This window comes from Chelonia mydas, chromosome 1, assembly GCF_015237465.2.
Source record: "Chelonia mydas isolate rCheMyd1 chromosome 1, rCheMyd1.pri.v2, whole genome shotgun sequence".
In the NCBI taxonomy this organism is placed as follows: Eukaryota; Metazoa; Chordata; order Testudines; family Cheloniidae; genus Chelonia; species Chelonia mydas.
Genome location: NC_057849.1, coordinates 256,209,533 through 256,224,710, shown reverse-complemented (window position 1 = coordinate 256,224,710; position 15,178 = coordinate 256,209,533). Strand labels below are relative to the sequence as shown.

Genomic DNA, 15,178 nt, shown 5'->3' with positions numbered 1-15,178 from the left:
GTAAATTCTTAAAGGCATAAACTCTGGGTAGTCAGGACTGTGCACCAACTGCATAAGGAGTCTTTGTAAAGCTGCGGCAGGACAAGCACACGGCACCCTCTCTGGTGGAGGCTGACCCTGGGGTAAGGAAGCCCTCAGCACAAATCCCACCTTGAACTGACAGGGTGCTGCAGAGTCTCCGTTATACGCATCTGATATTGTGTATCTGCATTTCCGTCTCCCATGGCCCTTTATCTCTAAAGCAAACTCCCTTGGACTCCGAGACCGGATTAAAGATTTTCCACAAGCATTCCTTAACGATCTCCTCCTAACCTGCACCCATTCCACGAAGATAACAAGCCCTCTGCCCTTAAGTGAAGTTACATTTTCGAGGCAGTTCACAAACATCAGGGGACCCTCATTATACCCCTCCGAGGCAGGCAAAGCACACAGACCCAATTCACAGATGAGGAAAGAGAGGCACATAGGAAGTGACCTGCCCGAGATTACAGACTCAGTCAATGGCTGAGCAGTTCCTGGCTCCTAATTCTATGCTTAGTCCACTAGACCAGTGGTTCCTAACTGTGGTCCACAGAGTACTTGCTGGCATTCCACAAAGAGTTGCTAAGTCACATGCTGCCGGCTCTCCTCCTTGCCGCCAGCTGTTGCATTGCATTGCAAGAAGCTACAGATACAGTAAATAATTACACAAAGTAAAACTATTTCCCCATGTTTATTCCACCCCCCCCCCACCCACCCCCCACTGTTCCTCAGACGTTCTTGTCAACTGCTGGAAATGGCCCACCTTGATAATCGCTACAAAAGGTTCCCCCCCAACCCTGCTCTCCTGCTGGTAATAGCTCACCTTACCTGATCACTCTCCTTACAGTGTGTATGGTAACACCCATTGTTTCATGTTCTCTGTGTATATAAATCTCCCCACTGTATTTTCCACTGAATGCATCCAATGAAGTGAGCTGTAGCTCACGAAAGCTTATGCTCAAATAAATTGGTTAGTCTCTAAGGTGCCACAAGTACTCCTTTTCTTTTCGCGGATACAGACTAACACGGCTGCTGCTCTGAAACCTTTCCTTATCTTAGTTTCCCATGTTGACAATGTGGAATAACATCCAGTAATTGCTAATGGGAGGGGAGGTGCCCTATCCAACCACAGACGTAGTCCACGCTAGGGAAGAGTCTGAGAACCCTTGCATTTGACCAGGATGCCTCTTTTAAGCCCCCTCTGTAAGAGTCTGTAGGGTTGTGTCTCTGTCTTTTACTCAAGGTTGATTCACTGCTTTTTTCTTTTGCTCCATGTTCACAACCTAACTGCTCTCCCTCTCAGAAGCCATTCAGCTGTGGGACCCTTGTGTCTGTCCCTTGCACTTTGCACTCGGGCCTGGCAGTGCAAATCAGGAGACTAAAATGAGTCCTATCCTCCACAAAATCTTCTATAAAAATAAGAGGGAAGATGCTGCCTTGTAACCATGGCTGTCCCTGCAGCCTCCTGTCACCTCCCCATGCCAGTGTCTCTCGCCTCTCTCCCAGGGATACCCATACATCACTGCTCACATTAAGCATATCGCACTGGCATTGATTTAGGCAGGGACTGTCCATTTCCATCAAGGTTGTGGTATCTTTTGAAACCCCTTGGGAGATGGAAGCCTTCCACCCTGGAGATCTGGCTCACCCACTCCATCAGAGGTGTCAGAGAAGCATTTTGCTGGTCATTTTCTGCCCTTTTATCTGTCTCATTATTAATGAGAAAGATTAGCCTGCTCCGGGGGAGGAGAAGGACAGACTTACTCGCAAAGTCAAACAAGTCATAATCAGGAGAGAAGCAAACTGAGTGACGAAGGGGTCAGGGAGACCCAGCAATTCCAGGGGTGGATTAAGACACCAACATTTCAGGGCACCAAGAATTTTACACACTCCCCTAGCCTCTCACACAAACATGGGGAGAGGTCTCACACACACACACACACACACCCGGTACCCCTATCTCACATGGGTGACCGACCCAACCCTCCCTGCCGGGCACTCTCTACCCTGCATGCCTGGCTGGCCCCCAGGATGGACCTGCCTCTTCTGGTAACTGGAGCCGCATCTTCCCTAGGCAACATGTAGGGGGGCATGCAGATTTCTGCCAGGATTCACACCACAATGTGGCCAGCAGCAGCCTTTCCACACTGTGCAGGAGGGCAGGGGCAGGAGCAGGAGCTGCTTCCAGCTACAGGGGAGAAGGGGAGGGGGGAAGGGATGAACTGGCCCATGTCTTTGCAGAGCTCATCTCTCCGCCGCACCCACCACTCCTCTGTGGCTTGTCCCTTCCTGCTCCCACAGTGTTGAAAAGCAGCTAACACCTCCAGGATGCAGCTGGCCACTGACATAACTCAGTCGCCTCCTGTCCCCCGGCTATAGCACAGGCAGGAAGGGGTTAAGCCCTAAGGATGCATTATGCACCAGGACCCAGGGAACCTGACTGCAGGGGCTTCAGCAAACCCAGCCAGAGAGGTGGTCTAGCAGGGAGGATGCCTAGGGGACAGAGCAGCCCTGCGCTCCCTGGGGGCAGGACCTGGGGCACGGAAGGGTGAAGAGGGTGCTAAGCCCCTGCCCAGTGGGCTGCTGTGGAGTCTGCAGGGTTGGGGTGCAAACAGGCTGGAAATCACTTTTCCCCCAACCCCAGCCACTCCAGAGCTAACCTGGGGGGTGGTGAGGCTTCCCCGTGCCAGCGCTGTGCAGGGCTTTTGGAACACGCAGGGCTCTGCTCCTCTTGGCCAGCACCCCGGGCCAGAGGATCTTGGGCTTTTCTGGGTCACCGGCCCAGCCAGAGGCAGTGGGGGAAGGAAGGAGCCTGCCGGCCAGGCTGTTGGTGAGCTGAACGCTCTGACCAGGGGCTGGTTCTCCGCACTGTGCTGGGAGAGGGACGCTTCCTGCCGGGGCGGATATGAAAGAGCAGCAGGGTTTGGGGGAGTGAAGGGCAAAGCAGGCAGAAGACAGTGAGAGGGGGAGCACGTCAAGGGCTGACGGGTTGGCAGCAGAGGCAACACGTAACTAGCTGCCGCCTGGCACCTGCCTGCACTCACCAGGCACCACAGCTCGCAGCCAGCACCGGCCGGAAACAGGATCAGGGCGGAGCCCTGCTGGCCGAGAGCCGGATGCAGCGAGAACTGCACTGATGGACCCCCGCACGGAGCCAGACAGACCGACAGCGTGAGCACCTGCAATGGCAACATCAGCAAGTAGTGCCTTCTTGGAGCCCAGTCCTCCATGTTCTCAAATTCTGAGGCCTCCTCCATATTCAAGGCCCAGATCCGGATAACCACAGTTTCCTGCCTTAATCTGACACTGCTTTTACCAATATCAAACTTCTGGAACAATGCCCCTTTTGTACGGAGCATCCCAGCACAGTGTCTGCAACCAAGTCATTGTGTGAGACTCTGGGCAAGCCACTTGAGTCGCCACAGGAAAAAACCACAGTCAGCTATTCCATTGCTCCATGGATAAGCTGGCCCTCTCCTAAATGCACTCCTCCAATAACCTAGTCTCACCCAGCCTGCTCCAACACTCCCCCTGCCAATAACATGGCCTTCACACCACTCACCCCATCAATAACCATTGCACTAATATTGCTGTTAACCGGACTCGCCCCAGCACATGCCCTCCCAATAACCTGGAGGTTCAAGGCTTTGTATTACAGGCAAAGTGCTATGATGCAAATAAATAGATCTTCAAAAACTGCACATCAAATGTTGGCTGTAGTCCTTCCCTCCAGGACAGGTTGGGATGGTCTCTAGGGAGCTGTCCAAAGGGATGGTGCTGAAAAGGAAACACTGCCTGGGATCCCAGGCTGCAATGTGCTCTGTGAATCAGCTTTCCATAGCCTTGGTGTTGAAATAAGGGTGCTGCTTTGGATCTGCCCAAATGCTGGTAGTCTCCAAAGCCAATGTCAGCAGTTTCCCAGCCTAGTGGCCCCTACCTTATCCTACCAAAGGCAAGAAGCACATCTGATTCTAGTTACCCTCATCTGCCAGAGGTCACACGAGTCAGTAACTGGAATAAGAAATCAGAACATTCCTGAGTCCCAGTTCCTTAGCTCTAACTATGTGACCACATCACTTCCGGTTAGAATGACCCCTTGAAAAGGGGGTCATCAGTCACATGTTCAGAACCTAGCTCGCTTGAGAACACTTTCTTGTGCTAAATACGCCAGTGATGGGCATGTTAGAAATCTGATAGATCAGATTAGATCAAATTCATCACAGCTGTGATTTACTCCCCACATTTCCAAACCTCCTCTGCCGGCTTCCCAACTCACTGTGACTCTCTCTCAGACCTCCAATCCTGCAACTAGCTTCCAAGGGTACTTCTGCAACTCCAAGGAGGCAACAGGCTACCTGGGATTCCTTGGAAGAAGCAGAAGTCTGGGGAGGTTAGAGCAGCAGAATGGCACAAGTAGGCACATGCAATGGCAGTCCATCCCTGTACGTGGGTTCAAATTTAGATTTTGGTCCCAGGTGGAAGGAGTTTGGCATTCTCAGAACAATCCTTATATTAGGGACAGATTGTCCCCTGGGTTCTTGAGCAGATTGATGGAGCCTCACCCACCCTGAGCACCCCGTGTATAAGCCACATTAACCCTGTGTCTCTCTGTCTCCTTCTTGTGGATGGGCCACACAAGAGGCTGGTGAGGCTGCTTTTGCCTGCAATGGAACAGAGATGCTCCTTCAGCTCAAGCAATAGAGGCTTACTGTTTTTAGGTCTAGAGTTCAAACCTCACAGATGGCGCATCCTGGGGCTTTGTCACACAGGCAAGGGCCAAGGATAATCCCAGCCCTGGCATTTGGGTGAGCACAGGGATTGCTCCTTCTATGTCCCCTGGAGCTCCTGCTCCCATGCACACCAGGCAAAGGGGAGCAGACTACACCATTCTTTGCCATAGTGCAGCCCGCACACTCCCCCTACACTCTAAGGGGCTTGGACAGGGATTGTGCCAATTGTCTCCAATCTGGCCCAGTGCCTACATGGCATAATTTGATCCTTAATATCTGACTGCATCCCCAAAACACACTGTAGTTCAGCCAGTATCTGTTATGAGGAGGCTCAGGACCAAAGAAGGAGAGGAGGGGGAAAGAGAAGAGTGAAGGGGAGGAGAGAGAGATGGATGAATAGTAGCCTGCAGAATGAAAACAACATTGCCAGGCAGTGCAGAATCTGAATTGCCTGTGACAGGCAGTCCCTCTCTGCACCTGGGATTCAGACGCAAGCTTATTTTCCTGGTTTCTTAGAGAGACAATGAGTCCTGACTACCTGTCAGAACGTACCCAAGATATGTCACCAGTGGACAGGGGGCCCCAGGTGTTCCTGCCCTGTGCAGCTGACACAGGTATGATGGCTGAGGTCATGGGCAGCATTTCCCAGAGACAGGCAGCAAGGCACAGACGGAAAAGTAGCGAGCACAGAGGCAATGCTGTGCCAGGATTCCTGTTTGATAGAAAGCAGGACAGGTTTGTGGCTGGAATGACCCAGTCCTGCTAGTTTGAGGGAAGGGAAATTTTGGAATGTATTGTGTCTTTGAGGAGACACACCTATTCTCCACCAAGTCACAGTACGGTTCTCTCTTTAGCCAATTTTCCATAGGCCTCCTGTGCACGCCCCATGGGGTCAGGCTACTTCTGTGCCCCCAAAGAGTAGCCCCAGCCTCAGCAGAGTAACAGCCCCCTGCAAGAACACACTGCAGCCCCATCATGTTACTCACTTCCAGAAGTCCTAACAGTGTCCTTTGCCATGTCCCACTAAGCCAGAGACACAAGATCCTCACCAGCCAAGGTCCAGGTGGGAGTGAAATTCTCCCTGGATGCAAAGGCTTCTCCGAGAGCCCACACTCCTCCTTTTATCCCCTCCCTTACAAGGTCCAGCTGTCTGCTCCTCCCACTATGACTGACAGCTTGCACCCAGCTCCCAGGTGTGGCAGGACATTTGCCAGGAAGGGGCAGGATAGATCACACCTGGCCCCATGGGAACTGCCCAGGTAGGAAACCACCTATCATGCCCTTACAGCCACCAGCAGCTGCCAGCCTGTTCAACATCACAGACAGGGTCAGCTGGGTCCCTCTTCCCCCTTGCCAGCGATCTTAACCAGTGCTCGCTCAGAATGCTTCGCGTTTGACTCATTACCGTAACACTGGAAATAATTGCTGTCAATTAAACAGCACTATTTTTGCTGATTTAAAAAATAATCGAAATTTAATTTACACTAATGATTTAGTTACACAGGAGACTCGGCATGGAAACGAGACAGCGTCAATCAAGGCTCAATTAGAAAAGCCGGAAATAGGCTGCATGGGAGATTGCGAGGGTGGATGGGTTTATTTCGGGACTCCTCTAGATTCTGTCCAATCTTCTTCAGACCATAGTCAAGGGGGAGCAGAGTCATGGAAACTTTTGCAACGCTCTGCACAGCCTGGTGTTCGCTCCCTTTATCATCCAGGCATGCCAGGGCAGCTCTCGCTGCACACCCTGCTCCCGCAGCCTGAAGACTGCACAGGGCTCTGACCCCGCTCTCCCGATCACACTGCCTGCTACCAGGGCAGGGGACGGGCCAAATACTAGGTGACCTGCTTCTCCTCTACCACTCCCCGCCTTCGCAGTCACCCCCCGCCAACAGCCTTGCTGTGTCTCTGGAATCAAAGCACTGTGAGCATCAGCAGCAGAAAACATGCCCCGACAGGGAGTGGGAGGCAGACTGGGGGTCTGAAAACCAGGAGGGGGCCCAGTGAGTCATTCCCTCCACTGCATGCAAACACACACGCACGCGTATGCCGGCACGCGTCCCGTGCTGAGCTCCAAGGTGGTGCTGAATATTCTCTTTTTTAGAACCACTGAAAATGGCACAGGAAACTCCAGCCTCAAAGTTTGCATCTCCCCAGAGCAGCCCATCTTACAACTTTCCCAAGGACAAGGGAGAACCGGCGAAGGAGTGTCGGCAAAGCAGCCTGCGAGTGACTTGTTTCTGACAGCAAGGAGGGGAGCAAGCGGGCACTCCTCGGCATCAGCGAGCATATGCTGCACTAGGTTAAGACTAGGTTGATCAGCCATTGATCACACCATTGCTATCTCCACATGGCAAAGTGGGTGGGCAGGTCACAGGTCTACACATGCTGTCACTCATGCCCCTGACAATCAGGCCAGCTCAGATTCAACACACCCCAAGAGACATGTCTAAGTATGTCCAAGACGCGGGATATGGGCAAAACCCTACAGCTCCACACACAGAAAGCCAGCAAGGTAGATCTGCCCTGGGAAGGTAACAACTCGCAGCATCTGAGGGGAGAAGGTGTAAAGGAAATGCCATGCTGATGGAGAGTGGCTCACAGCCCTGGTCTGAAAGGGTCACTGTCAGGGAGATAATGGGAGCCGGGGTCCAAGCCAGTTCAGTTCTTGGCCTGTCTGCTAAGGTGGACAGCAAGGGGGCTCCCTCCAACAAGATCCTCTCATGAGGGTGCATTTTGTGAGAAAAGCGTCTGCCTAGCAGGAACTGTACTGAGACCCACCAACTCATTTCACTGGGAATGAGTGGCCTCAAGGTGAACGCTCCTGAGCCCCCCATTCCCAATCTCTCCTCTGCTCCTGTTTCACCACTTAGGGGATGCCTACATCGCATTCCAAGGTGTGATTGAAGCACGTGTAGACGTACCCAAGCTGGCTTTGATCTAGCCAGCACGAGAACCAATAGCAGTAAACCAACAGCAGCATGGGCTAGCTACCCATACGCATACCCCGGGTCCCTGGTGGGCTTGTACAGCCCGTGCTGCAGTCCATGCTGCCGCAGCTTCACTGCTCTTGGTACCCGAGCTAGCCAGACTATGTCTACACATGCTGCAATCACACCTCTGATTGGAGTGCAGACTTAGTCTGGGATTATTCAAAGTGGGACCGTGGGGCTTATTCCTTAGATTACAACTCTGTTGTTTCGAGAGGCAAATGTTTAATCTTCACTCTCAGTGAAACCTCAGCCAGGTAAGAAATGACATTTCTGTTACCCCTCTGTGTGATGCAGAGAAAAGAATGACCCAAACGCTCTCCCTTAAAAAGAGGGGTGGGGAAAGAGAGACAGAAATCATGAGCTATAATGCCGGGCAGAGATTCCATGCTAGAGATGCCTGGCTCAACACTAGAGTAAACAGGATGTCAGTGGGATAATGCATGGGGAATAGGAATGTCTGTCTGAGAGGCTACTTTTCCCTGTTCTGCCTCTCACTTTCCTTTCTTCCTCTCGCTCTTTTTCTTTCCCCTTCTCTCCTGTTCTTTGTCCCACATTCTCTCCCTCCCTGAGCCCTCCTCTCCTGCTTTCAAGCATTCATTGGCGCATTCCCTCTAGAATGTCATTTATTTTAAACACCTGAACAGAGCCCTTCCTCTGTGTCACAAATCCGTGAGCCTTTTCTTTTCCTTTTGTATGGCCTCACCTGCTACTGAACTCATCAAACCCGTTAGAACAGAGATGAACCTGGCGAGATGCCACCTCTCCCACCAAGGCTGATGCAGGCATTTCCCTTGTCACTGCCCTGCCTTTGTTTGCTTTAGGGTTTCTCTCCCTGCCATGCCAGCCTCAGCCATTCATGTACCATGGTGCTAGCACCTCGCAGATCTTTCCTCACTGTTCCTCCCCCACCCGCTTTCCATCTTCTCCTGGAGGGAGCTAGGATGCTAAAGGCCTTTCCTTCTCCCATGCCCCAATACCAACCAGGGTTCACGTTTTGGGGTTACTGTCTCCCCAATGCAGTGAGTTGGCTGATCAGAGGGTAGCAGAGCTCACATCCCTGACTCCTTGGGTTCCAGGCCCTTGCTCACCGCACCCATATCACCCGGGAGACACTTTGTATAAACATGACCCTCTCAAGGCAGAGGGGGAGAGACCTCCACGGTGGGTTCCAGAGAACAAGCCAGCAAATCACTCATGCCACCACTCACTTAGGAGACAGAGAAGTGTCAGCTCTTCACCTCCGTAGGCAGCACATGTATCTGCCCACACTGGAAATCTATGCACCGGGGAAGCTGGGGAGGGAAATAGGGACACAGCTTTTAAGTGCACTGCAGTACAGGAGAGCAGGACAGTGTTTCAGAGGCATGGAGCGGGAAGGAGACTGTCTCTCCTAAACAGAGAAGCCGGCATGCATGGCAATGCTTGAGTCCAGATCTGCCCCTCCTGAATCTGGGGTCTCCCCTGGCTGAGCTACAAGTCCACAGGGGATATTTATCTCTGTGCCCCATTCCACAAAGGACTCTGGAGACAATAATCCACCAGTCGATGAGCCCGGCTACCACAACGCAAACCCTCACCGGATCATCGACAACACATTATTTTTGTATTTACACATTTGTGAGCAGATTTCTTGGGTCAAAGAAGAAAACAAACAGAGATCAAATCCCAGCCCCAGAGGAGGCAGCCAGAAGGCCTTCTGAAACCCTTAACTGGGAGGGGCAGGGGGGACATCACATGGGCATCTGCAGTGGCACAGGGGACCTATTTGTGACTCAACCCTTCACGCGTCATTGGCCATCAAAGTTATTAGATTCTCAGTCAACAACCAATGCAGAGATGCACAATTTCTTCTTTTACAGTACAGTGCTCTACTCCTGTCTCACCTCCTTCAGCATTCCCTGCCCCTGCCCACAGCTCCCTCAATGATCACAACTTTCAAGCAGCGTCGGGGTTCGTTGTGAAGCTGGAAGAGGGACAAGCTCGAGGGGACCCAACCGCAGTGTTTGACGGGATGAGGGCCCCACTGAGAACAAATCAGCAGCGCCTTTTCACCCTCCCCCATCACGCAAGCACAAAGGGAGAGCACGAGGCACTGAGAAATGATCAAAGGAAATGCTGTACTCACTTTATGCATAGTACTGCCAGCATGTGGAACTCACTGCTGCAGGAGGCCCCCGGGGCAGGCAGTCTGGCTGGGAGTTTATAAGGGGAGGTTGTAATGCTCTGTAATAGTATCTACTCCCTCTGGTAAGGGTGCTGGAAGCTAGCACTTGAGGGTAGAAGCCTGTGGGGCTCAGTAAGGATTTTCCCCTGGCTGCATTAGTGGGGAGTAGGGGGAGAGTGGGAGGGGTTCACTGTCCTCTGAAGGACCAGAGCTGGTTCTTGCTAGACTTGGTCTCTGGACTACATGAGTCAGTGGCTTGCTCCAGGATGGTGACTCCACTATTACCAGGAGAACTTCAGCACTACCCCAGCGTCCGCTGGCAGGGACTGTTCAGATCTGAGGGTTTCAGGTACTTGGACTTACTCGACAGGGCTTCTGAGGAGAGCTGCACAGTCCCACCTCTTCCAATTCCCCACCCTCAAACTCCAGTTGCCATGGCGACGTTACTGACAATTTCAGTGCATAAACCCAAATTTGCATTTTAATGGGACACAATTAGAATGCTGAGATAAACGAGTCTTCCTTTCTAAAAGGTAACACACACACACACACACCAGATCACAGAAATATGCCATGCAACTGAGCACCACACATACATACTCACATCCATCTTTGGGTCGCCTAAGTTTGGAAGTTGCTTCCCGTTCAGTTCCCCCTCACTGAAAGTTGTACGCCTTCCCGACAGTAAAAGATAGCACCATAACACAGTTCTGCGGTGCGCCCAGGGCAAGCTGTATGCATGCCCTCTCAGGGTCTTGCCATGCTTTGCACTTCCTTGCCCCCACTAACCATCATGATCAGGCCACTCCGTGAGCTTCCTCACTCCAATGCTGCAGCTTGGTTCAGCCATGGCATGAACTTCCTTCCCTGCTGCCCCGCCACAGCTCACCATGGCATGGATTTCCTCCTCGCGGCTCCCATCATGGCTTAGCCATGGCATGAGTCTCCTCACCGCCTCAGTGGAATGGCACGGCTCAGCCACAGCGTGAGCTTCCTTCCCCAGGTGCATCCAAATGGTCTAATCATGGTGCACTTTATCACCCACGTGCCCATCACGGCTCTGACACAGCATAAAGTTCCTCATCCACCCAGCACCCAACTCACAGCATGAGCTCCCCCTCCCCCAGAACATGCCCCAGCTCAGCCGCGAAGTGCTCTTCCAGCCCAGCATCAAATTCACACCAGGAGATCCCTCACCTCTGTGCCCCACAAGGAGCTAGACATGTGGAATGATCCTCTGCAAACTGTGAGCTTCCTAATGCTACCACTCCCTGCTCGGACACTCGGTGGCCCTATTTATTGTCACTGGGTTCCCCTGAACTGCTGGGACGAGGAAGAGACACTGGGTAGTGATCACCAGATGTTTTCAGCAGTGGGGCAAGTAGTTAAGAAAGAGCAGGATGAGGTGAGAGAAAGCACACATCTCCACAGCACCTCCATTTACTTCTGCAGTCAGAAAAAAAACCCACTGTATAAAACACTGTATAAAATAGAAAAGAGGAAAATGAATTTCTCCTGCCCTTGGTGCAAACTAAATTCAAAGCAGGCAGGTGGCTGGAGTGAAAAGACAGAGAGAGAGAGAAATAAATTAAAAATAAAAAAAATGGGAGAGAGACAGAAAGGGAGGAAAACAAACAAGTGAATCATAAAGGCTGCAAACCGCCTGGAAATTTCATTTGGCTTTTCAATTGGAAAGTGACAGGACGCCTAGGTGGGCGAGGGAGACCGAATCGGAGAGAGGAGAGAATGCCCAGGCTGAGAAAGGAATGGCCCAGAACACAAATGCAGCCTCATCCACCCCCATGGTGAACCCCAACATCTGCAAAACCTCCTCCCCACCTCACCCCCAAGGGACGGCAGGGAGGAGGAGGGTGGATGGTAACCAGTGTGCAAACTGGCTATTCGTGCCCGGCTGGGATGTCCCAGCAAAGCCTTCGACACTAGCTGACCCGTTAACTATTCCCCTGAGAGGCAAGTGCCACAGCCAGGTAATGCTGGAAGGAGACAGCTTGTTTAGTGGGCACAGGGAAGGAGCAGAACAACCCGGCGGGGAGGGAGGCTGGGACTCCGCAAGAGTGAAATATTCAGGATTTTGTTAGCCCAAAAAGATGCCCAAGCAAGGCAAGACACCCACAACAGGCACGGGGGGCGCTGGGCCAATGGGGTGTTAAACGCAGGTGCCTGGGTGGCCCAGACAAGGCCCTGCTGTGAGGAAGCTCACGCTGCTCAGCCGGCACTGATGGGGCATCACTGCAAGGAGCTGTTTCTGTTTACATGCCACACGCACGCACATGCTGAGTAGATGAAGCATTCGCAGCTCCCCAGCCCAGGACACTTTCCCTCTGGATCCGTGCCCTCTCCCTTATTCCTACAGAACTCTTCCCAAAAGGCTCATAAACCATTTCAACCACTGTCCTACCAGTTGCAGCTCCCTGTCTGCCCAAGGCGCCTGACCGTTTGCTAAACGGCAATGCCCACTCTGCCAATTAGCTCTGCATCGTCGGCTCTAGACGGCCCCGCAGCGCTCATCCCGCCGCCGCCTCCTCTGTGCCGGCTGCTCTCCCCTTCCTCTTGACACTCATTACAATCCCCAAAGCGATGCTGTCGTGTCCCCCCCTTCCCCAGCCCCTCAACTCAGGCCCGCTTGGAAGGGGTGAGAGGCTCTGGACCCTGTCCCCAGAGCAGTCCAGTCTCGGGTTTGTCTGTGTCAACAAAGCACTAGTGCAGACCATTTAGGGATGTTTCCATGGCAGCACGGCTTACCAAGGGGAGAGTCTTAAGCAGCTGCAGGTTCCCCCTAGGTAAGGTTTCAAGTGTTACCCATCTGGGCTGTGCAGAGACAGCCTCCCTCCACCACCTGCCCAGCTGCTGACCCCATTCAACCCCTCTGCCCTCCTTCATTTGCTGGAATCCGGCATTAACTGTGCCGCACTGTGACAGAGCGAACGTTAATGCACCCTGGCACTTGATCAAGCAGAGACGTATTCTGTCTCCCACCTGGCACTCTCCCAGAACTGCGCAGCCCAGCACAAGTGACAGGAGCAGCCGCAACCCTGGGATCTGCAGGGCACAGGAACTTTGACGGTGCTCTTCCCCAGTCACGTGGGCCGGCCAAGACACAGGTGGCCACCACAGAGTGCTGGAGGTTCACTTCCCACCCCTTCCATACCTCTCTCCTTCCTTGATGTACACACATGCACACACATACAGCCACATGCAAACAGATACATGTGCAGACAAGACACACGCACACCCTCAGATATACACACGGACACCAACAACCCCTCAGACTCCACCCAGGGCCGTGTACAAAGTCAACACTGACGCACACTGAGGTCCATGCAAAGCCATACATTCTGATCCACACCCCATCAGTGTGCAAACACATGGGCACAGAGACTCTACTCCTAAGCAAGCATGTTCGTTCACACACAGGCTAGGTCTATATGGTCTATGATCTGGGGTGTGACTGCAGCTCAAGCAGACAGACTGGAGCTAGCTTTCGTCTAGCTAGCTTGGGTATTGAAGCAGGGAAGCCATCGCAACATGCATTTCAGCTTGGGCTAGCCCTGCGAGTAATTACCCAGGGCCTCGCAGGGACTCGTAGAGCCTAGGCTGAAAGGTACACTGCTGCGGCTTCACTGCTCTGGTACACCAGCTAGCTAGATTACAGCTAGCTAGCTAGCTCGCTCAGGTATGTCTCCTCAAGCTGAGACTGTGGTATAGACCTAGCCACACTGGAGCTTGCTTGTGCTGTTACACTGCTGTAAATCAGGACAAAGACAACCGAGATGGACGGAGTTACACTTAGTGAGATAAGGACCAGGCTCACGATCCCTCGCTGGGTTGGTGGTTTTGTGAACATCTCTCTTTCCTTTGTTCCTGGCTTCCAAGGGAACAAACCAGCAACGGAATCACATTAGCCCCCACGTGACCACTTTCATTCTCCAAATCTCCTGCCAGAACAGCGTATTGCTGATTCACAGCTTCTTGGTCATCCTATTTCCGCCCCTAGAGCATGACCAACAGGCTCTTGGAGCTGGAGATCCCTCTGAGCAGGGGAAAGTGGCCATGGGGTCCATCTCCAATCTGGGGCAGAGGGAAACAAACGAGGGAGGTGTAGAGACAGGGAACTCAAGGTTAGAACAAGAGGCATTCCAGTCAGAGGGGGCAAGGGCAGAGACAGCATCTCCGCTCTCCTACTTCCCTTCTGCAGAACCTATCCGTCTTTCTTTTATGTAGGAAGAGAGAAGGTCAGAGTGTGCCACAGGGCAGTAACACACTGCTGAGGATGGGGGAGGGGAAGAAAGACACAGAGGGAAAGCAAGAGAAAGAGAGGCAAGGCTGGCCTTAGGATCTGTGACGATTCCAGCTGCTGGAAGGGTAGACCAAGTGATGAATTTTCTCCCTCTCCAGTTCAGATACCATAGGAGAAAGGTCAGGTCAGGCCAGGCTGTGAGCTGCAGAATGAATGCAAGATCCCAGCTCACTCCCTTCCCCTCAAAAGAAGCAAGAGACTCCAAGCAGTTTGTGCTGAAGGCCAACCCCAGTGGAAGGAGTGAGAGGCAGAGAGATGACAGATCAGGAGAGAGGGAATCAGAAAAGGAAAAACAAGGGGCAGGGGGATGTAGAGAGATGGACAGAGAGAGGGGATGAAGAATGGAGAAAATGAAAAACACAAAGGGGAGGAAAAGGAATGGCAAAAACAGATGGGCAGGGAGATTACACACTGTGTTTGGGAACTGGGAAGTGAGACATACAGATGTGGGGTACGCCACATATCTGCACCGGCTTCTGCCCCTCGTTGCAGGCAGCCCATTGTCCGTTTAATTGGACGTCCTCCTTAGTGTGCGCGCACGACAGACTCTAAATGGGTGTTTGGGTCCGCGTGCTTGATCTCACTAATCACACTGTTGGTTTGGTAATGGAGACAGAGCACAATGTTTATGACTTGGCTCCGTTTCCAGCTAATGATTCCAGAAATGCAGCAGGATAGGAGAGTAGTTTGCACAGATCAGGCCCAACTCTCCCAAGCACGGACATGCCCCACTCATCCCGCAGTTCTTCTGCTCCCGTCCCAGCACTCTGCCCTAGCACTAGGGCTCTCTGGAGGTCTCACAAAGCCCGGGAGAGCGGGGCAATGCACTGCTGCCTTTTGCAATAGGTGTAGCATGCTGTATGTGTGTGTGGGAGGGGCGATCCATGTGAGTCCACTGTACAGAGATGGGAGCAGTAATCCAGGGCTGAGTGCTAGCTAGGGACTCCAGGCA

At 52.6% G+C, this 15,178-nt stretch overlaps 1 long non-coding RNA gene across 3 annotated transcripts in view; it reads right to left on the bottom strand.

The window, feature by feature from the left end:
- Positions 1 to 15,178, bottom strand: part of LOC122465198 — a 66,025-nt gene that overhangs the window by 39,511 nt on the left and 11,336 nt on the right. The window lies entirely within an intron of this gene.